Consider the following 24,844-nt stretch of genomic DNA (forward strand, 5'->3'; position numbering starts at 1 on the left):
ATAAAATGAACTATTGAAAATGGACTAATTTAAAATAGGCTATTTAAAAATGGAATGTTTGCAAATTGACTATCTAAAATGGACTAATAAGAAATTTAAAAATGAATTATTTAAAACTGGTCTATTTAAAAATGGACAATTCTAAAATAAATTACTTAAAAAATAAAATGATGTGTTTGATTGAAAAGAACAACTTAAGAATGTAATAATCCACAAGTAAACATTTTGGTTTGACTTCAAACTGACTATTTCTAAAATGAGAAAAGAATCACAATTCTTTATTCATGAGACATTGTCAGTTAATATTAATTACAAAGAATTAAACATTTATCAAATTAAATCCTTTGTTTAAACTAAAGGCATCGTGTGTGACTTGAATGAGGATAGCCCTCTGTAGAATACATATCTTAACAAGTGGTAATTGCTTTGTAGTAAAAGCCATCTGACAAACTTTTTTAATATAATTATTCTATTAACTGCAAGACCACTTTTTAGAGAACGCAGGATTTATTAAACCAAATGATAATCTTGTAACCAAAAGATCAAGAGAGAATGAGAGAGTTAATTATGTTTTAAGTACATTGCTTAATTATATTATTGTTTTATTATAGCATAATTAATACATGTTGTTTCATCGAAACTTCCACAAAGATTGACCATCTTATCTCAGAATCCCATCCATTTTGACCGGATGATGTCATGTCTGTCAGCATCATCAAATTCCTTGTTCTATGATTTTAACTTATTACAGATAAGGCCAAACGTTCTGATTTTGCTAACTTTTCCATCTGCAGTACACCATGTCTATTCGCTGACATGTACTAGTTAATATATCTGCTAGCCAATTTATCTACATCAATATTTAACATTTTCGATCATGCATGGAGTGCCATACAGCATGCGGCACTTCTATGGGATGTTTCATACCTCATAATGGCTGTGTTGATGATTGGCTCTTAGAGTGGAAGAATCACTTCATCTCATTATTCCAAAGATACTCTTTGAAATCATCTTTTTATTGCGACCTAAAATTGAACTTTGTTGATCTCAGCCCAAGTGAAGAAAAAATGGAGTGCGCAGATTTTATCTGCTAGAAAGAAGTGATCGATTCAACTATTAATCGTTTTTTTCAATTCGAGAGGCGTTCCAAAGTTAATGCTTACTATTTTTTATTCCATCCAAATGAATCAGAGTGGAGTGTAAATTGTGCTATTACGATGACAGAACATGCAATCATCACCTGAAAAATTTCATCTCTGTGTTGCAGATATTGAAAGTGTGAGATTTTAAGAAAGTAATGCCTGTCATTTATGTGCATCAGAAGCAGATGTGTCATTGAATTTCTAGCAAAAAATAAATTCTGGCGCACAAAAGGTCACTCGTTTTAATGATACCACTTCCATCTTCATAGCTCTTTAACTTTTGAGTAAAAAAATAGGAAACTTTACTTTTGGAACGATACATGCACTCGAATGCAGTCACTTGACCTTTCAAATCTGTTTGTGAGCTCTGTGTGTCAAATGTTTGTAATCCATTTTAAAGGTCAGTCCTGTATTGTTGTATTTTAAACTAGCTGGACACCCGGCGTTGCTCGGTCGTATAATACGCTTAAACATGATATTTTAATTTATGCAGATTGCATATGCATTATTATACTATAATAATAATCTTCTGTTGATTATTATATATTACAATGGATTAATTTGCTTGGTAGACTAATTTGCAAAAAAAAAAAAAAAAAGAATTGTCAGCTGATATTTGGGTTTGATGATGAATGCCCTCGAAAGTCACTTCTGATTAATGATTAGTTTTAAAATATGCAAATGAAGAAATGATTTGCAGTGATTTTAAATAGTACATCTTCTTTTATCGTAAATTGAACTCATTAATAAGAAAAAATTAAAATAAAATGGTGAGGTACAAACGGGCTTGAACAGGGGATCATTCGATCTGTAGTTGAATGCTCCACCACTGAGCTATATTTCCAGATGTCGATAATTTTGTTTTTTAAGAAGAAATGATTTGTTGGGATTTTATTATCTCCTTTTCCGGTGTAACATAAATTATTCCCCTGTAAAAATCATTCTTTTTTTTTTATCTAAGAAAGAAAAAACTATTTTTAAGATTGGATTTTTTTGATTTTCGATACTTATCAGATGCATTTCTGTACAAAACATATCTAAGAACACTGCCAGACATATAAATTAGCTTTGTGTGAAATTAGCAAAAGATAAGCTCAGCCGTTTAGGAACTTATGAGAAAAGAACTCTCTCTCTCTCTCTCTCTCTCTCTCTCTCTCTCTCTCTCTCTCTCTCTCTCTCTCTCTCTCTCACACACACACACACAAAGTGATTTTTATATAATAGTAGATAGATTTGTATATATGCCATTCTGGTTTAAGGCGATCATCTCTGAGCTCTCTCGTCGTTGCATGCATTACTCATAGAGATGTGAAAAGAGATGAAAGAAATTTGGTTTTTAACAAAAAATAAATATTCTGGATTGAAAAAAAAAAAATGAACGCAAAAAGTGAGAGAATTATCCAATCTTAATGAAATTTTCAGCATTTTTTTTTATTGCAAAATGAATTTTAAAACAAATTTTTATTACGAAATAAATTTTTATTAGAAAATGAATTTTAAAACAAATTTTTATTACGAAATGAATTTTAACGCAAATTTTGTTAATTTTATTAAAAAAAAAAAAAAACAATTTTTTTCAGGTCACTTAAATTATTTTATTCCCTTCATCCTTCATTTCAAAACTGCTACCAGATCAGTCTGTCTGAATATACTGGTTTCCTGACCTTAAATGCACCAAATATTGATCTTATTGATGTTTTCCTTTTGCTTTGCAAAATTCAATCATGTTTTACGAAACGTGAAACAAAAAACATTTTTTCTACAAATCAAACGCTATATTTGAAGATAATTTTAAAGCATCAAATTTTTACCAAAATGATAGAGTTTGGCTTAAATACCCTGAAAAGGATTGATATGCCATTAAACAAAACAACCAAACAATACGTTTTATGATAGTTCCGAAAGTACGAATCATAACAAATTATTTTTTTCGATAGAAAATGATTTTAAAAAAATCAGAAATTTAAATGTAAATAATGGAATGTGTTGAGAACTTCAAAGTTTGTTCATTTACATTTTTTTGAGATGTTGTCTCTTTGTAAAGTCGTTCACAGAGTTTCGACTATGGATACAATTAGACGTATTTCGTATTTGAAATGAAATAATGTCATTTAAATGACCCCCAAAATCTATACTTTTTTTAAAAAATAAAATATATATTTTATATTAATATTAATTTTTTATTATTTAGATTTTTCAAATTTTAAATTCAAATTTTAGTGTTTTCATCTTGAGTGTTATTTTCACAATGTTTCGGTCGATGAACCCTTCAACCTTCTTCAGGCATATCTTGTTAAACTCAGGAATCTTCATGTCAAACTTGAGAATCTTCTGTCGAATGTAGGAATCTTTTTGTCAAACTCGGGAATCTTTATATCACTTGAGAACTTCTGCATAATTTCTAATGGAACCTTTTATTTAATCCACAGATTTCCCTTTGAAATTTCATACAGATTCCCGAATTTTACAGAAAGATTCCCGAGTTCAACAGAAAGATTCTAACAAATAATCCTCATCTCTAAAATTCCCAAACCATTTTATTAATTTATCTATACTTTATATCAACATTTATTTATGAATTAATAAATATTGAACATTTAATTAATAATTATTTGCTTTTGGCAGATTTTCTTTTTCATTATTGAGTAGAAAAAAACAAATACTTTTCACTTTCATTACTCATCCCTAATTACATAACATCAAGTGCAACGTCAGTAACTAAGAAATTTGGATCACATTTTGGTGATTTTATTTTATCACAATACTTCTTACAGACTGCTAATTGCTTCTTAATCTTTTTTTTAACCTCAAGCAAGGCACAATGCTACTTTGATGTAGGGGGCTACTTTTAGGGACAAAGTTGCAGGGATACTATGAAGGGAGTTGAGCAGCAAGACGTCTGTTCACATTACACTTGAATTCTGCATGTCAGTACAGTTGAGAAAGTAGGAACCCGGAAGGAATTCCAAAGTCTAGCAGTTTTGGGGAGGAAACTATTAGAGTAGAAGGCTTTCTTACATCTAGGGATCTTTACTGTAAAGGGGTGGAAATTTGCTGCTTGTCAGGTTTGTCTGGAGTATTTACGTCAAAGGGGTATAAGGGCTTGTAGTTTGTTGAAGCATCCACCATTAAAATACTTGTAAAACAGGCAGAGGGATGCAACATTTTGTCAATGGGACACAGGCTGAAGCTTAATTGACAGTTCAGGTCCTATCAGGTTGGCGACTCTCTTTTGAACCCTGTCCAGGAGTGAGAGACTAGTAGCAGATGCACCAGCCCAAATGTGGCAACAATACTCCATACATGGGCGAATGATGGCCTTGTAGAGGTACAGGATACTTTCAGGGATAAGTAACTTTCTAGTACGGTAGAGAAAACCCACTTTCCTCGCAGCAGGCCCACCCACCACTCACAGGAGAGACCTTTGTGGCCTTCGGGCCAAGATCAAAGTGTAGTATCTGTTCCGGTAGATGCTGCAATCAAGGACCATTGCCCTTGTGGCAATGGGCTTCTGGCCCATGTAAGGGCAACCCTATATACCAAGAAGCTCTCACTATCCAGCTCCCATTTCCCACCTCTAGGGAGCTGGTCTCCTTTTCAATCCCCCCTTCCCCTCTCTCCACATTAAAAAACGGCCTCATGCCTAATTTGCTCAGTGGGGAAGCAAATAAACACAGCCCACTTTCCTTGCAGCAGCCATGGCAATACCCTCAACGTATCTGTTCCAGCTCATGTTGCCTGGGAATGGTAAATGGAGGAGTTTGAATGAAGTACTTTCAGGTAAAATATATCTTTAGCCATAGCTATTGCTGGTTGAGAAGGTTTCTTATAATTATTGAAGGAAGCAAGCTTAGTCTTAGCAGCATTGAACATTACCATCCATTTTTGACCACATTCTATTAATCTCATGGTTTTACCATGTCATTTTCTTTATGCGGTAACACCAACGGAATAGTATACTCATACGGCCACGTCTTCTTAATTTTATCTTTTTTGAATGTAACTTGCTATCAGTTTGATTGTTCCAACTCAGTTATGTGCCTCCGCAATTTTTAACAATCGCAGTATTCAGTTCAGGGCTGGGAGCAGAAGTATTGTTCTGATCTTGGTTCCATTTGAAATTCCATTTAAGTTCCCGAGTTCATCATAAAGATTTACAAATTCAAAAAGATACACCTGAAGAAGGCCGGTGATTACATTGGCTGAAATAAAATAACAACCAAAATGAGGACAGAACTTCTACTCCCAGCTTTGAACCATTTTAATAATATTCTGTAATTTTTAAGTTTCTGTTTTCTTCTTTATTTACGTTGTTTATTTATTTACATCATCTTCTTACTTTCCTTTCCTTCTCCCATTAGTTCATCTATTCGTATTCCCCTCCATCCACCACTTCCCATCTCATTCGCATATCCTCTGAGAAATGTGAAAATAACAGCCGTGACGCGAATAGTAATCCGCATGATCCAAATAATCCGAATTTTCAATCCTCATAAAAAAATTCTGAAACATAAAATAAAAAATCTTTGTAAAAAAAAAAAGAAGGAATTTATACTTTGTCAGTTGTGGTATTGCATCGTAGATAAAACAAAATAAAAAGATTTAAACTTTAGATAGTAAAAAGTGTGAAATTGAATTGATCTAATGGATGCTCTAGCAGACTATGGAATTGGCTATGCCGTGTACAAATCTTATCAGACCCACTTCACTATGTCATTATTCAAATACTAACGGTTGACACACCGGTCCCCGCTGGATCACCAAAGCTAAGCAACGTTGAACTTGGTCAGTACTAAATGGTTGACCATTTGGAACTTCTAGGTGCTGTATGTGCTCTCCGCTTATCTCGGCATTGTTTCCAGTCATCTTGGACTTTTACTTGCCTCTAGACTCAAACAGCGCCGATTTAGGAGAGGTGTGGTTGGAGATTGCACAACCCTTGCCTCACAATTACACTCGCAGCTGCCTCTACAGGGGGTATCCTTTGTCTTTGAGACTGAACGGAGGCATCGAACTAGTGGAAGGGGTGGGGGTGCGCAACCTTGCCCGGTCGTAAAAATTTTAAAATATATTTTAATTCATGCAGATTTTGTATTTATTGTTACAAAGCCAATTTTCTATTGAATATTATATTGTACCTAATATATAGTACTGATTTCAAAAGTTGAAAAGAAAAAATTACTTGGGTGCCATCAGTTAGAATTGAACATTCCAACTGTTTCCTACTGTTTGATCTATCAACAGAAGGATTTAAAATTAAACCACTTTAAACTATGAATGAATTTGCGCATGTGCAAAAGTAATAGAAATATGATGACATGAACATTTTGCATTTTAGCTTGCCGATATATTTCCGTATGCGTTATCCATCCAAACAAAGATTTTACTCGTGATAAATCATCTTTGGTGTATGATTATTATTTCCTGTTAATTTCAGTGTTATGTGATCGGTAGTTTAATAGTTTATCGGTTAAATATTTTCACATAAACACACACAAGCATACATCTACTGTTTTATTTATATAGATTAACATAGTATAAAGCTACATGTTGTGGCCGTGGAAGGATCACTAAGGAAAATGGAAATGAGTTAGAAAAGGTAAAATATATTTCAACAATAAACAGCATATACAAAGAGCAACCGTCGTAGTAAATAACGCCAAGATGGAGGACTATGAAAGTACACTGTCCACACCGAGAATCGTCACTCTCATTTAATTTATACAGTTTGGAAGAGTTCATACCTTGTGCATGGGGGGAATCACCACAAGAGTACAACCCTACAATTTCCCCCTCAGCTGTTGACAAAATAATTACGTTTATAATAAATCGTTTATGTATTGTGTTTTGGTTTAAGAGTTTATCGGTTAATATTTTCACACACACACATACATACATACATACATACATACATACATACATATATACATACATCTATTGTTTTATTTATATAGAAAATTGTACAATTTTCTACAACTTATGTTTACAATAAATCGTTTACATATTGTGTTTTCGTTTTAAATAAACAAGAAAAGGCTAAGACAATTCATAAAAAAAATTTCCTTCTAAGAATGTCACATATGAGAACTGCTTCCCAGTAGAATACATGGTCCTTCTTCAAGTCTAATGTCAACAAATACTTGTCATAAACCTTCCCTCATAAGTAATCCATCAGTTTCAATCCTCTCATCATATTCTTCAGGTCCAAGAAAAGAAGCTTTGTTCATTGAATCTGCGTTTAGATTTAGGCACAAATATGCGATGCCTCTGTTCAGTCTCAGGAGACAATGGATACCCCCATTTAAGGGTAGCTGTGTGTGTAATTGTGAGGCAAGAGTTGCATAAGCCCCAACCACATCTTTCCTGAATTGGCACTGCTTAAGTCCAGTGGCAAGGAGAATTGCTAAATGACTGGAACAATGCAAAGATAAGCGGAGAACACACACAGCACTTGGAATTCCTAAATGTTCACCCATTGTCGTACTGACCAGGCTCAACGTTGCTTAACTTCAGTGATCTAAAGGGAACCGGTGTGTCAACGTGAATATGCCATATAGATATGCACAGATAGAGAGTGGGGAAAATTGTTGATAGTGGTTGTAGCTAATCGAGTGTTTTTTGTGAAAGTTTGGCAAGGGGAGCCATAGATTGGAGCTCAGATGAGCATTTGCCATGAAAATAACTATAGAGAAAAGACATTTATCCTTGAGTGTCTTTTGGCCTTGATAAGCAATTACTCATTAGTAAACAAAAATTAAAAAAAATACACACACACAGCTAATAACATTTCATTCAATCATCAATTTCATTCCGACCTTCTTCTCAAAAGGTCACCAGATTGACGAGCCAAACCAATTTTCTCATGCTACACGCAATTAACCTACCCTTCCCTCTTTGATGCAATTGAAAGGTATTACTTGGAAGTATGGCCTTTTAGTCCGGAGGATATAACCTTTCATTACATTTATAAAGATGTTGTTCTTGAAAAAGAGCTCCACCACATACCAATTGATTACCTCCCCCTTATATGTATTTCTAGTTTTATAATGAGAATTTTATTGGTTGTGTTCAAGAAATATTTGTTTTCCGTTAACATGAGACAGGCGAGAATAGTTTACATGGTGCCAGGATATAGAATTTAAAAATTCATTGTAACATTCGTTTGCATTGGTATATATTTGCTTGCAACTGCAATAAGATGCAGTGTAAGACTTTTTTTTTTTTTTCTGCAACCAAAACAGAAGAGTTCTTTTGCCATTTTCTGAGATTGTCGTAGAACGATAAAATTAGCTGATCTGATGAGTATTTTCGCAGTATGACGCACATACTCACACATCTACATGCACGCACACATGCACTCACATACACATACACTCACATTCACACATCTGCACATACACGCACATGCACATACTCTCACTAACACATTCACACACACACACACACACACACACATATATATATATATACATTTATTTTAAAAGCGAGCATATTAGGAATATATAGTCATCCACATACAATTATGACAGTGCTCAACCCAAAGAGTTGCCCGGTGATTTCCATTGGAAGTTAAATACAAAATTTTTTTAGTGTAGTTTACTTGCCATAAATATACTTTCATACTACTTATTACTAAGCTTTAGTCACGTAATGGCCACTATGGGCAAATGTTTATTTAATAGATATTTGATGAATCATTTTGGGCTTGACAAATAATGTCCTAGAAAAGTCACTTCTGATTAATGTTTAGTTTTAAAATATGCAAACGAAGAAATGATTTGCAGCGATTTTAATTGGTACCTCTTCTTTTATTGGAAATTGAATTCATTGATAAGAAAAAAAAATTAAATAAAATGAGGTACACCTGGGCTTAAACAGGGGATCATTCGATCTGTAGTTGAATGATCTACCACTAAGCTATATTTCCAGATTAGCATAAATTTGTTTTTGTAAGAAGAAATGATTTGCTGAAATTTTATTATCTCCTTTGGTGGTGTAACATAAAATATTCCCTTGTAAAAATTCTTTTTTATCTATAAGAGAGAAAAGCTATTTTTAAAATTGGATTTTTTTGATTTTCGATACTTATTTGATGAATTGCTGTACAAAACATATCTAAGAACACTGCCAGACATATAAATTAGCTTTGTGTGAAATTTGCAAAAGAAAAGTCTCAGCCATTTCGGAACCTATGAGGAACGCACACACACACACACACACACACACACACACACACACACACACACACACACACAAAAAAACAAACAAACAAACAAACACACGTTTTCGCTTTTATATAATAAATAACATTTATTCTGTGGTTCCGGTCGGATATCTTTAGAGTTTACAACGTTCTTCTGACATTTTGGCTATTTTGGAATATGCCGCTTCCTAGCGCCATAAGAGACACTAACTCTTCTCCCGACTTCTAAGTCTCGTCTGGACTATCTGACATCTCTTTTTCAACTCCCCTCTTTCAACTCTAACTTGCCTGTATGTATTAAAACTAATCTTTTGTGCATACATCATTCGACCAGACAAACAGGTGACTTCTCAGTTACGTTTTCTCTCGCCAAATTTATAATTTATACCTAGTTTTGAAAACATATTTTGTTTATGTATTTGACATTTGTTTATTGTTTCTAAGATCTCCATTACGTTCCCAAACTTTTCTTTGAAATACCCTTCCCTCTTTGAAGGTATTACTTGGAAGTATGGCCTTTTAGTCCGGAGGATATAACCTTTCATTACATTTATAAAGATGTTGTTCTTGAAAAAGAGTTCCACCACATACCAATTGATTACCTCCCCCTTATATATATTTCTAGTTTTATAATGAGAATTTTATTGGTTGTGTTCAAGAACTCAACCATTAACTTTATATTTGATTTCATCAAAGTTTGTTTTATGCTATCTTTATACCTCAATTTCAGTTTGTGTGGTGGATGCTTCTGTCTAGTTAAATCTCCATAGAAATGTTGTCTTGGAATCTGGTGATCAGTCATTCTTACGATAGGTCCACACCATCTCAGATGATACGTACGAGGTGCCTCCAATAAGTTTCCAGACGTTTTTCGTAGACATTTAAAATTGTCGTAGACTCTTGAAAATTCAGTGTTATTGCTATACATCTTATAAGATGACTGCCCATTTTTTTATGAGTTCAGGTTCAAATGAACAGCTACAGCTAGAATTGGAATACACCCTACTAAAGCCTGATTGTCACAGCTGGTGAATTTCAAAAATTCAATCTGGACGTGAGGACTTTTTAGAAGAACGATATGCAATAAAATTTCATTTTTAAACTTGAAAAAAAAAAAAATGCCACAGAAACGTATGGAATGCTTCAGGTTGCTTTTGAACTATCTAGCATGAATTGAGCATCAGTTTTTGAGTGGCATAAGAGATTCAAGGAAGGCAGGAAGTCTGTAAGGAATGATGAAAAGTGTGGGAGGAGTAAGGAAGTCAAAACATGTGTTGATTGGCCAAATAAAGAATTTCATAGGTAATGACCGTCGTGTGTCTATAGAAACAATACATACACAGTTTGATGTTAGTGTGGGAACTGTGCACATAATTATTCATGAGGAAATGAAGATTCAAAAGATTTGCATGAAGGTTGTCCTAAGGGGGGCTCAGGGAAAATCACAAACTATTTGGTCAAGATAGGCATCAAGACAGTTCCTCATTCTCCATATAGTCCAGACCTTGCTCCCTGTAACTTTTGGTTATTCCTTAAACTCAAGGAAAACCTTAAAGGCTGTCGTTATGAGACAATGGAGGAAACGAAAGATGCTGTGACGAGGGTCATTGACACGCTCACACAAGAAGACTTCCATGGAGCTTTCCTGAAGTTGTTGGAACGGTACAACAAATGCATTGCAGCCGGAGGAGATTACTTCGAAGGGGACTAGAGATTTTATTATGTGTACTATATCAATAAAAGTGCCCATACGAAAAAAGTCTGGAAACTTATTGAAGGCACCTCGTATCTCAGATTCAATGATGATGCAATGACTCCATTCAAGAACTTCAGTATCACTTTCCAAAATGAAACACAACATCTGCCGTTAACATTACTGGTGAAAATGTTCCAGGTTCTTGAGACGTTTCCGCTAAGTGACCTAAATCTTGCATCAGATAAAGCAAGAACGACGACGCATGTTTTATATGCCTCCATTTAGATCTTAATTGAAATGTCAACTTCAAAGATGCCAGTTTTTCAACTGCGTTACTTGCATTTCTGCTTCAAAGAAAGATGTCATCATCTAGACCAGGTTCCCCAAACTTCAAGACACCATAAAGTCCCGGAGCAGGGCAAAGGTTTTTCACGGAGCACTAACAAGATCATTTTTAAAATAAATATAAAAAAAACATTATTTTCAAATTTTAACTTAAAAAATTTGTTCATTAGTTGTTCCTGTTCATGATTTTACTATATTTTCGTGTTTATAACCATTTTTTTTTTTTTTTTTTGATTAATCAAAAATTGTTGCATTTTTGGTTAATTTATTTTTTATTTACTTTTTCATGAATCATCTTGAAATTTTTTACACCTGTAATATCGTATCTTTTTCCAGTAAAAAAGATCAATAATTAACTGTTTGCAGCCATTTAATTTTTCCATAAAAAGCATATTGTCCTCCTTAAGAAAGGGCTTCCGGAGCCCCGGAGCCCCTCAGCCCCGCTCACGGAGCCTCAGGGCTCTGTGGAGTCCACTTTGGGAAACCCTAATCTAGACTGCACAGCATGCTTTGATTCCTAACCCTAACCTATTCACAATCTGCGATTCTTTTTTTAATTTTTTGTTTTTACTCATTCAAGTTATATTGCCAATTAAACATAAGGTGCTATTATTTGGGATCATGTCTAGCAGGGGAGTGAGGGGAGTTGAGCAGAGAGATGCCTGTTCACCTTACATTTAAACTTATTTCTGCATATTAGTACAGTCAGGGAAACAGGAAACAGAGAGGGACTTCCAAAGCCCAGCAGTCCGATGAAAAAAAATATTAAAGTTTTTCTGTATTTTTATACTTGGGAGTCACTACTTATCAAGGCCTGAAGGCCACTCGAGGATAAGGGTTAATGAATGTAAGGTAGTATGGTGTATATTGGCTAGAATTTGATTATTTATGGAGACAGCTCAACAAAAACTTGTTTACATTGGATTTAAAGGCTACCGTGTTGTATTCAATCAGGAAGCTTACAGCAGGACAGTGTTCCACTGGCGAGCAGTTCTGGGAAAGAAGCTGAAGTCTTTCATCTAGGGATCTCAACAGTATAGAGGTGGGATTTTGTTACTTGTCGGATTAGTCAGGAATATAAATGTCGAGAAGGTTCAAGTGCTGTAAGTTCATTGGAGCACATTCCACAGGAATGCAACATTGCAGCAATCGTGCAGGGGCTGGAGCTTGGCCAATAGTGCTGGACTTTTGCAATACACGTTTATGCTTAGCTCAAAGTAAATCTTTCCAGGTGCAGGTTGGGACGTAACGACTGTCTTTTTCAAACTAATAGTTAAATCCAAAGTATTTCATGTTTTCGAGAGACAGCATGAAATAAAATCAGTGAATATTTATATCATCATTAGTACAGCAATAAAAAATAAGGTTTTAAACCTAAAAATGAAACAAAAATGAAACAAAAATGAAACAAAAATGAAACAAAAATTTAAAAAAATCGTTTATTTAAAATTAAAGAAAATCGTTTTTTCTTTTTAAATTGGAAATTAGGGTAAATTTTTTTCTGATTGCAATTGCGATACCTCAAAAAGTTTCAATTTTTCCAACTGTCGATTTGGATGAATCATCTCAACATTAATAGAAGCTTTCTAATCAAAGATGTACAAACCTTTGTATTTGCATATAATATCAAACATATGTCCAGCCATTCGATATCTAATATATATCTCATGTGAGCATCTGTCATAAAAAAATCGTAACAACGTCATTAGTGCAGAGTTAAATTTGACTAAAGATGAAGTACTGCTGCCGTTCTCATAGAAAAGACGTTGCTGTCTTCCTTACTCTATCAATATTTGCATGGTAGGTGCTTAGCTAATCTTCTAGCTCTAACCCAACCCTTAACTGAAAAATCTTAAAAAGAATTCATCTTCTACCAACACGACAAAGCTCTCTTCTTTCTTCTTTCTTTCTTTCTTTCTTTCTTTGTGCATCAATAATCAACACCTTTATTACCTGGCTGAACTAATTCAGTCATAAATAAATGAATATAACACTTTTTTCAAGCACTGTTGATTATTATCAAAGTAAGTTTATGAAATGCTAAACTTTTAGTTTAACTATTGAACTCCATAATTTTTATAGTTTGAAGACAATCATAGTATCATTACCGTTTAAACTAACTAAAATTAACAATAAATATCCTTTAATCGTCTACATCATAATTCAGGTCATACAGGATTAAACGAAACTTCCATGAAAAAAATTTCTTTCCAAGAACCTCCAACATGTGGAAGACATTACGGCGGTAATGTTTCTTTTGAGACAATGCTCGTTTTCAAGTCTAATGTCAACAAATACCAGTCTGTGAATTAATCATAGTTCTCAATCATTTCATAATACTGTTTCATCACCCAAATGAAAAACTCATAAATTCTTAGCCTTGAGGTGCTTTTGGCCTTGCTGAACCATTAGTACAAACAAAATTCAACCACTCTGCTTAGGAACGCATCTTATCAAAACAGGATTATACAACTTATCATTGATATTAACAGATGTTTTTGAGTCATCATAAAAAAACCTTCAATTTAGAAATGAACTAGCAAGGGGTACCCAGCGTTGCCCGGGTGTTTGGAGGTGTGTGTGGTTTTGGGTAAATCAAAACTCCAGGGGGGGGGGTAAAATAAAAAAAAAATATTTTGGTAGGTAAGTATGAGGATCGAACCCGAACCCTTGAGGCAAAGTTGGAAATTAAAGTGTGAAAAAAAAAAAAAGAGTGCGACGTTAACCATTGGGCCACCACGAGATACTAACGGAACCACGTTTAAATTTATTTAATTACTTAAATTAGCAGGTGCACGTTTTAATGACTTAATGAGGTCAACTTTTGACTGCGGGGTATCCTTTAGTGCGGAACGCTTTTTTTTTTTTTTCCAAGATGTTGGGGGTAGGGGGAAACAGCTCCACTTGTCCAAATTGAATAGCAATTGTCTTCTGATATAAGGAAATAATATTTCCACATTGAGTAAAGCTGATTGCTTTCGGACATTTCCGGCGATCGAGACCGGAAAAATAACGCAAGAATTAGTGTCGCTTTTATTATAGGAAAAGGCCTAACCCAATGCGGCGAGCGAAAACTGTTGAATATTTATCTTCCCGAAGTCGAGCAAATTAAATAGACAGGCGAGCTCCGTTGTTAACTCTGAGATATTACGATTTACATGTGATATAAAAAGTTTTAAAAAGTTGTTAGGCGACCGACCGCTTCTCTGAAAAAAGCCTTTTGTAGACAAACAAAAAAAGCGAACACACATACACACATACATACATTTTCGTTTTTATATTTATAGATTTGTCCGAACAATCAAGCTTTTCTGCATGATATATTTATTCAGGCAGATTTTGTATTTTTATTATTGAACCAATTCTCAGTTGATTATTATATTGGACCCAATCTATAGGAGTGATTTCAAAAGTAAAAAAAAAAATAATGACTTGGGTGCCATCAGCTAGAATCGAAACCAAAACATATAGCATTCCAACCTTAGGTGTTACTGTTTGAGCTTTTAGCAATTTAGAAATGAACCAAACTTCTCTAAGATCTTCAATAGAAGATCCTTGTTCATGCGATCAAAACCTTTTACAGAGTCAACAAATCTAATTTATGAAACTCACTATGTCTGTTTGTGTATCTGTCTATTTGTTTGTTTGTCTTTATTTTTTCAAATTGCATCTCCTCCGAGACGTAATGTTACAGAGTGATACAAGACGGGTGAAATGATTGCATTTTTTATGGGTTTTTAGTCAGTAATAAAAGCTGTGACGTCTAGCGAGAGTTACATTAGGATCGAAACAATTTTGCAGTCAGAAATAAAATATTAAGACTGATAGGATGGGAGAACTAAATTAAATTCTGGAGGAGTATAACTTTTTTTTTCATCCCCAAACATAGGAGGAGTATAGCTTTTTTTTTTCATCCCCAAACATAGGAGGAGTATAGCTTTTTTTTTTTTCATCCCCAAACATAGGAGGAGTGTAGCTTTTTTTTTCATCCCCAAACATAGGAGGAGTATAGCTTTTTTTTTTCATCTACAAATATAGGAGGGGTATAGCGTTTTTTTTTCATCTCCAAATATAGGAGGAGTATAGCTTCTTTTTTTTCATCCCCAAACATAGGAGGAGTATAGCTTTTTTTTTTATCCCCAAACATAGGAGGAGTATAGCTTTTTTTTTCATCCCCAAACATAGGAGGAGTATAGCTTTTTTTTTTTTCATCCCCAAACATAGGAGGAGTATAGCTTTTTTTTTCATCCCCAAACATAGGAGGAGTATAGCTTTTTTTTTTTCATCCCCAAACATAGGAGGAGTATAGCTTTTTTTTTTCATCCCCAAACATAGGAGGAGTATAGCTTTTTTTTTTCATCCCCAAACATAGGAGGAGTATAGCTTTTTTTTTCATCCCCAAACATAGGAGGAGTATAGCTTTTTTTTTCATCCCCAAACATAGGAGGAGTATAGCTTTTTTTTTCATCCCCAAACATAGGAGGAGTATAGCTTTTTTTTTCATCCCCAAACATAGGAGGAGTATAGCTTTTTTTTTCATCCCCAAACATAGGAGGAGTATAGCTTTTTTTTTTCATCCCCAAACATAGGAGGAGTATAGCTTTTTTTTTTCATCCCCAAACATAGGAGGAGTATAGCTTTTTTTTTCATCCCCAAACATAGGAGGAGTATAGCTTTTTTTTTCATCCCCAAACATAGGAGGAGTATAGCTTTTTTTTTCATCCCCAAACATAGGAGGAGTATAGCTTTTTTTTTCATCCCCAAACATAGGAGGAGTATAGCTTTTTTTTTCATCCCCAAACATAGGAGGAGTATAGCTTTTTTTTTTCATCCCCAAACATAGGAGGAGTATAGCTTTTTTTTTCCATCCCCAAACATAGGAGGAGTATAGCTTTTTTTTTTCATCCCCAAACATAGGAGGAGTATAGCTTTTTTTTTTCATCCCCAAACATAGGAGGAGTATAGCTTTTTTTTTCATCCCCAAACATAGGAGGAGTATAGCTTTTTTTTTTTCATCCCCAAACATAGGAGGAGTATAGTTTTTTTTTTTTCATCCCCAAACATAGGAGGAGTATAGCTTTTTTTTTCATCCCCAAACATAGGAGGAGTATAGCTTTTTTTTTATCCCCAAACATAGGAGGAGTATAGCTTTTTTTTTTTCATTCCCAAACATAGGAGGAGTATAGCTTTTTTTTTCATCCCCAAACATAGGAGGAGTATAGCTTTTTTTTTTCATCCCCAAACATAGGAGGAGTATAGCTTTTTTTTTCATCCCCAAACATAGGAGGAGTATAGCTTTTTTTTTCATCCCCAAACATAGGAGGAGTATAGCTTTTTTTTTTCATTCCCAAACATAGGAGGAGTATAGCTTTTTTTTTCATCCCCCAACAGTCTCATTATTTTATCTCTCACTGCACAATTTTTTCGCTCCTAATGTAACTATCGCGAGACATCGCATCTCTATTATGTTATCTAGCATCTTTTCTCCTCTTCTGATGAAAAGAATTAGGTTTCGAAACACCATGGTATAAACAGTTTTACTTATCCTACACCCCTAATTGATGTATCATCTTTATTTATTAAATGAATAAATCTCTATATATATATTAGTATATATTTTTATGTTGTCATTTTCTTTCTTTATTACTCCAAAACAATTTGTATTATCCTGATAAGTTTCCTCTTAAAGAATTTATCTTATTCTTACTCTTTTAACTCCCTATATATATATATATATATATATATATATATATATATAGCAAAAATGGTAATTAGTTAAAACCTGAAGAAAGTGCTCAATACCATTGCAGAGCAAATATGTTTTGTTTTTTTGTTACCATCTTATCTGCTTAGTTACACATTTTCGGTTACCAAATCGTATTAATGATCCAGTAACTTTATCAGACATTACAGAAACCTGGATCGTTAATGATTCGGTACCCGAAATATGTATAACTAAGCAGATAAAATGGTAATAAAAAATAAAACATATATATATATATATATATATATATATATATTATCCTTATTATTATTATTATTATTATTATTATTATTATTATTGCTAGTTGTATGATTGTAGATGGAGGGGCTGCTCGAGTGGTATATTAGATTAGTAAATATATCAGATGGAGGATGGGAAGAAGGATAACTAGAAGACAAAATATTAGTGTCTGTTATGGGAGGATTGCGTGGGAGCTCTGTAATCGTGCATGAATATATAACATCTTCATTATTGAGTGGGCAAAGATGTTTGTTATTACAATTACAGTTAGTTTTGGGTTTAATTGGGAAAAGGATTTTTTGGGCTGATTTAATTTTTTTGTTATTAGATGTTAAGATTCTTTGTGCTAAATTAGGCATAGTTGAATAAGAAATCCTTATTGAGTTTTTATTGAAAATAGAACTATATCTGTGTGGGTATTTGAAAGAGTTTTGTATAATGTTAAAGAATTCTTTAGGTATATTAGTTTTGACATTTACGCTAAATAGAAGATTAAACCAAAAATTTTTCTTTCTCCTGGTGCGACTAGATAGGTTAGAGGTATTACGATTAGTATTTTGGTTTGGATTATATATGTACACTGGTTCATTGTTATTGATAGCGGCAGATCTTGTTTTTTGAACTGGTTTCTTGCGAGTCATATTGTGTGTGATTACAGATTTAAGGCGGCCAGCAGGAGGAGCATAATGGTTGTATTTAATCTTTTCATTGTGTCCTGAGTTCCTTAAGGCATTATTGAAGAAAGTAGCATTTTGATTAAAAGTTTTTTTATCGGCAGAAAGAGTAGACATTCTTCTAGAGACGGATGTACTATAGATTTTATAATTGAGTTGGGGTGGTTAGAAGATCTATGGACGTATAATAGCGTAAGGTTGGGTTTGTGATAGGGGCTATAAGTCTCGGTGCTAAGATTAAGTGTAATGTCTAGAAAAGTTTTTTGTTCGGTTCGATAATTATAGAAAGGCCAAAGAAGTTATGTAATTTTTTAATTGTTTTGTTGTACTCTCTTGGCCTGGCTGTTGTAGTGAAAAGGGCATCGTCTCTATAAAGGCCCCCTTGGATATGTTTAAAGTGGTATTTAAGTTCTTTCAGTAAGAAAAGCCCTACTAAATGCGTAACTTCTGCAGAGTCAGAAGCACCCATCAAGATGTCAAAATTATTAGGGGTGTCATTTCTGGTCCAAAACTTATTGTTAAATTGTATAAGGAACTTTCTTGCTAGGAGAATTAATTTAATTTGTAAATTAGTTAAGTCAGAATTTCTTTTAGCAAAGATAAGAGCCTTATTTAAAAGGATTGGAGAAATTGATTGATAATAATTTTGGATGTCAAAGGTTATGAAGTTAAGGAGGTGTTTATTTTTAAGGTAGACAAACCAATTAATTACGGAATCTGAATTTAGCCAAAGAGGGAAATTAACTTTTTCCTTAATAATCTAAGATGTTTTTGCTTACAGCACCTAAGTCAGATTTAGATGGGCAGATTAATCTGATGGAGGAGTTGTCATAAAAATTAGGTTTATGATCCTTGAGAGTAAATCTAGGGGTACCCGGAAAAATTATTTCAATGAAGTTATGAATGTTCATAGAAGTCAGTAAATGTTTAGCCTCAGAATTAATAAAATCTAAAGTCTTACGAGGGACTATTTTATAAGATTTATTGAGTTCTTTATACAAAAGTCTTTTATATGTAGGATAGTCAAATTTATAGTAATTTTTTTGTCTTATCAGCAGGGACGAATATATGTTTATTCTTTTTAACTTTCTTGGCAAAATTATTTATTTTTCGAGCAGTCGGATTATAATGGTGTTTTTGTTTCTTAAATTTAATTATTTTTGACTAAATTTAACATGGAATTCTCAAACTCCTCAAGGTAAGGGTTGTATTTGGGGTGGGCAGTGGTTTTTAATCCATAAAATTTGGCAGCAAATCATTCAATTTTTTTTTGTTCTCCATGACAATTAATAGGAAGTTCATTTGTTAAGATTTCTGGGTGAGGTTGGTCTTCAGAGGAAATAGGCGCTTTAAGTTTATTTTTAATGCTTAAGTCATGGTGATAAGCCTTCAACCTTATATTTTTTAGGAAAGTGTTCAAAGCATGAACAAATTTGTGGATATATTCTTGTTGAGTAAGAATAGGCATATTTTTTTTTTTTTTTTTTTACACAGTGATCACCACTTATCAAGACCTGGAAGCCACTCAGGGATAAGGGTTATTGCAAGTACATTACGTTAGTGAGGAGATTTGCTGAAGTGTTTACTTAAGGGGGCGGTTCATTAGGAATTTGTTAACATTGGACTTGAAGACATCCAAGTTGTAGTCCGGAGGGAAGCAGGCAGACGGAACAGAGTTCCACAGGCGTGCAGTTCTAAGAAAGAAGCTTTGTTCATGGAATCCGCGTTTTGATTTAGGCACAGATATAGAGTGGGGGAAATTTTTCACAGTGGATTCAGCTAGACGGGTGTTTTTCGTGAAAGATTGGCGAGGGGGGACCAGAGATTGGAGTTCAGACGAGCATCTGCCATGGAAATAACAATAAAACAAGGACAGGCTCGCAACGTCTCTTCTGTGGGAGAGAGGTTGCAGGGTAGAGAAAAGGGCATCCCCCACTAAGCCACGAAGTCTATTTTGTACTCTGTCAAGGCAGGATAGGCTGTTTTTAGCAGCTCCTGCCCAGATATGGCAACAGTATTCCATCCTTGGACGTACTTGGCTTTTTTTTTGGCAGAAAGGACTATCCACTTATTTAGTGTTTCCTTTTTAAAATTAAATATGTTTTTAACTCTTTTTCAAAGTGTTTTTTAACATGTTTTATTAACTACTTGTTCTTATATATATATATATATATATATATATATATATATATATATATATATATATATATATTAGTGATGGACGATTCCAATATGTTTTCCGATTCTGATACAACTACCTATTCCATACTAAATTCCTGATTCCGATTCCAATTCTTTATAAATCTCTAAATATTTAACTTTAACTTATTAAAAATTATTTTAAAGTGGTTATTCTTCCTGGTTACCATAAAAACACACACACATATTAAATGTGCATATATTTTCTCAAACGCAAAATCACACTTGTGGAGGAGGAGATCTGTAGATTTCCACTTTACTCTTAGTTTGAAATCAATAAAGGTTCTTTTATCATTACTATCAGCAGTGTTTTTGTTTTAAACAAAATCAAATAAAAAAAGATAATTAAAGGAATCGTTTTTAGCATCGGAAATATGCACAAATTTTTCTGCTTTTGATGCCGATTCTAATATCCCAAAAATGTCCGATTTTTCCCATTCGCGATTCTGATTAATTCCAATCTCTCTCTCTTTCTTCCCCTCCCCATCTCTCTCTCTCTCTCTCTCTCTCTCTCTCTCTCTCTATATATATATATATATATATATATATATATATATATATATATATATATATATATATATATATACACTCAGGTTTTTTTTATATTCAAAAGTAATGGACTAGTGAATTCAACGAGGTTGTTAGATAATGCTCAATAAAAAGAGCTGATAATACTTGTTTATTGTTATATAAACATTTGTTTCAATCAAACAACAGATATTATCAGGCAGCGACTTGACTATTCAAATGTTCAATGAATAAACTTAGATTATTCATTGAACATTTGAATAGTCAAGTCGCTGCCTGATGATATCTGTTGTTTGATTGAAACAAGTGGCTGTTTGTAGCAGCGGGATGTGAGCATGTTTATATAACAATAAACAAGTATATATATATATATATATATATATATATAAAAGTGCACGTGTCTGTCTGTGTGTCTGTCTGTCTGTGTACATTTCCCTACGCAATAACTCTGTCAATTTTTAGTCTATAGACTCGAAATTTGAAATACCGGGTACTGAGATTTGGGAAAATCGATGTGACGGGTGTCAGCCAGAAATTTGGCTGTTAAGGGGTCAAATTTCAACGATTTGACCTTTAAGAACTCTATCAAACTCCTCCGACAATTTTGGGTCTAGACACTTGAAATTTTAGATATAGGTTCCTTGAACCTGGATCTAACTTAATAAAGTGATTTGAGCCCGAAACTATAAATTTTAAGGGGTCATAATAGGGGTCAAAGTTAAAAAAAATTGACCGCTATTTTTTTTTTGCTCAACATACACCTCCAAACACCCGGGCAACGCCGGGCTGAAATGCTAGTATATATATAATTTGAGGTTGCTATTTTCCAAAGGTAGGGTAACCAGTGAAATATAACGAGGTTCACACAAGAGTGCTCAATACAGAAGTAGAGAAGGTTACATTTGTCTTTACATAAGCAGTAGTTTGTTGCTACACAGTCATGAGCATGTTTCGGTCTACTAGTATTTACTAACTAGAGACCTATTCAGGCAACCAACCCTTATTTTCGAAAACGGAATTTATTCATTAGAATTCCGTTTTTGAAAATAAGGGTTGTTGCCTGATGAGGTCTCTAGTTAGTAAATACTAGTAGACCGAAACATGCTCATGACTGTGTAGCAACAAACTACTGCTTATGTAAAGACATCGTATATATATATATATATATATATATATATATATATATATCGTATATATATATATATATATATATATATATATATATATTCAACAGAGAATTGGTTTTGTAATAATAAATACGAAATCTGTATGAATTAAAATATATGTAAGCGTATTTTATAACCGGGTAATGCCAGGTACCCCTCTACTAGCGTCTTATAAATCGTTGGAGGATGCATAGGAAATAATAACGGTGGAGCAAAATTAAATATACCTGTTAATATGGTAAGCCGGTGAAGTTTGTCAAACATAATTTAAGACAAAATTTTTCTCAGCAAATAACCCTACGTCAGAGTTCATCATTCAATATCCCCGACCAAACATTCACAAGTGACATGAATTGCACATGAAGACATTGCTAAAGCTGCTGAAAAAAGAGGGGTCCCTTTACTGTACTAGATAACTTTTCAGACCTGTTAGCATCCCATATCTCTGCAAAGCTACCATTCGCCGATGCATGGAGTATTGTTGTCACATTTGGGCTAATGCACCAACTGCTAGACCCCCCCCCCAGTCTCTAATTTAATAAGTTTTGCACTGTCTACAAAACTCTAACCCCTGTCTCATCACTGTAATGTTGCATTGCTCTACTTATTTTACAAGTAATTTAATGGAATGTGCTAAGGCAAACTTGCTGCTGCACTGTTTCCCCCCCCTCCCGATGTAAATAGCTCCGATCAAACCAACAATCAGCAAAATCTTACCCCTTCATTATAGTTCTCAGATTCTAAAAGGCTTTCTACTCTAATATTTTCCTTCTTCAAATTGTTAGCTTTTGGAATTCCTTAATTGCTCCCTGTTTTCCTAACTGTAGCAACATGCTGAAATTTAAATGTAATGTATACAAATATCTCACTGCACAACTCGCTACTTAGGATGTCCCTCTAGGTATGACCCCTAATTTATAGTGGCCCCTTAACACACAGTGTCTTGCTTGAAGGTAAATAAAAGTTACAAAATTAAAAAAAAAGAAAAAAAAAGAGAACCCATTCGTCATTCCAAACAATTTGCAGCTGAATTTCCACATCTCAAGATTTCTTCATTTCAACTTGCTATAATTTTCTATTCGTTAATTTCTGAATCGGCAGCAATTGACGTTACTAAAAGAATAGAACTTCTGCCATCAGATGTTTAGTAGTTTTGGTGGGAATTAACTGAATTAGTTCTTCATTTTTCAATGATTTGGGCAAAGGATCATCAAATTGTTTGGTAAAACTGCAGTTTAGTGAACTGAAAATAATGCGATATTAAAACAAAAAAACCAATGGAGTCTTCTTTTTCCATTTCTCCTTTCCACATTCTCACGACCTGCTTTCCCATTCGTCTTTCACCTCTCATTTATATAATACACTGGCAAGCCGCCTGGTATTGTCTGGTCGTAAAATACGCATAGTCAATTTTTGAATCAGTAGAAATTGACGTTACTAAGAGAATGGAACTTCTGCCATCAAATCTTTTGATAGTTTTTTTTTTTATATTACATAGGCATCACCACTTATCAAGGCCCAGAGATCACTCGAGGATAAGGGTTAAGAGTATACAGTAGTCAATTGGACAATATTGTAATCGATAGTAATGGAAATTCAGTAAATTTGTTAACTTAACGGGAACGGCTCTTCAAGAACTTGTTTACGTTGGACTTGAAGACAATCAAATTGTAGTCAGCTGGAAAGCAGGAAAACGGAAGACAGTTCTACAGGCGTGCAGTACTAAGAAAGAAGCTTTGTTCATGGAATCTACGTTTAGGTTTAGGCACAGATAAAGAGTGGGGGGAATTATTGATAGTGTTTTCAGCTAGAAGAGTGTTTCTTGTGAAAGTTTGGCGGGGGGACCACAGATTGAAGCTCAATCGAACACTTTCCATGAAAATAACGATAAAGCAGAGACAAACTCACAACATCTCTTCTGTGAGATAGAGGTTGCAGGGAAGAGAAAAGGACATCTACAAGGCTACGAAATCTATTTTGAACTCTATCAAGGCATGACAAGTCCTTTTTAGCAGTTCCTGCCCAGATGTGGCAACAGTACTCCATCCTTTGGTGTATCTGGCTCTTATATAGATAGAGAATTGCATCAGCAGTGAGATATCTACTGGATCGATAGAAGGATCCCACCATTTTTCCAGCAGCCTTGGCAACAGATTTGATGTACGTGTTCCATTTCAGATCAGGAGTAAAAGTCAAGCCCAGAAGCTTGTCAAAACTTGAAGCCTCGCCAAGATGACAGCCATTCATTTCAATTGATGGCAGATGGGGATCAGAGCGTTGATGATGTAAAGATAAAAGCTTGGTTTTAGATGCATTAAAAGTAACTAGCCACTCCTTTCCCCATTGTACCACGTGCTCTTGTAAAAAGTAACTAATTAAAAAAAAAACCCTTTTATTGTCAATTCACCTCAAAACAAGACACAGGGTAACTTATTCATAAGGAGCTACTATTTGGGACCAGATTTGCTGGGATATTATTCATGGAGTTGGGCAGCGAGATGTCTGTTCATATTATACTTGAATTTCTGCATGTCAATACAGTTAAGGAAGCAGGGGCTTGGGAGGGAATTCCAAAGTGCAGCACCCCGAAGCGAAAAAGCTATTGGAGTAGAAGGCTTTATGCATCTAAGGATATACAGTGTAAGGGTGGGATTATTGATCAATGATGATTTATACAAAGGATCATCAAAATGTTTGGTAAAACTGCAGTTTAATGGCCTGAAAATAATGCAATAATAAAAAAGCAAAACAATGGTGTTTTTTTTTTCTTTTCTCCTTTCAATATTCCCACATCCTTCTTCCCCATTCATCTTTCACCTCTTCGTTATATAATAGATAACATTAGAAATGGCTGAAAAACCAAGCCCCCCCCCTCCGATGAAACCTT

The 24,844-nt window shown here is 34.1% G+C and overlaps 1 protein-coding gene across 1 annotated transcript in view; it reads left to right on the forward strand.

Moving 5' to 3' along the window:
* The window catches only part of LOC145242714 (uncharacterized), a 77,707-nt gene that overhangs the window by 28,392 nt on the left and 24,471 nt on the right, over positions 1 to 24,844 (forward strand). The window lies entirely within an intron of this gene.

Source organism: Euprymna scolopes, chromosome 21 (assembly GCF_053919585.1).
Source record: "Euprymna scolopes isolate OS-2025 chromosome 21, ASM5391958v1, whole genome shotgun sequence".
Lineage (NCBI taxonomy): Eukaryota > Metazoa > Mollusca > Cephalopoda > Sepiida > Sepiolidae > Euprymna > Euprymna scolopes.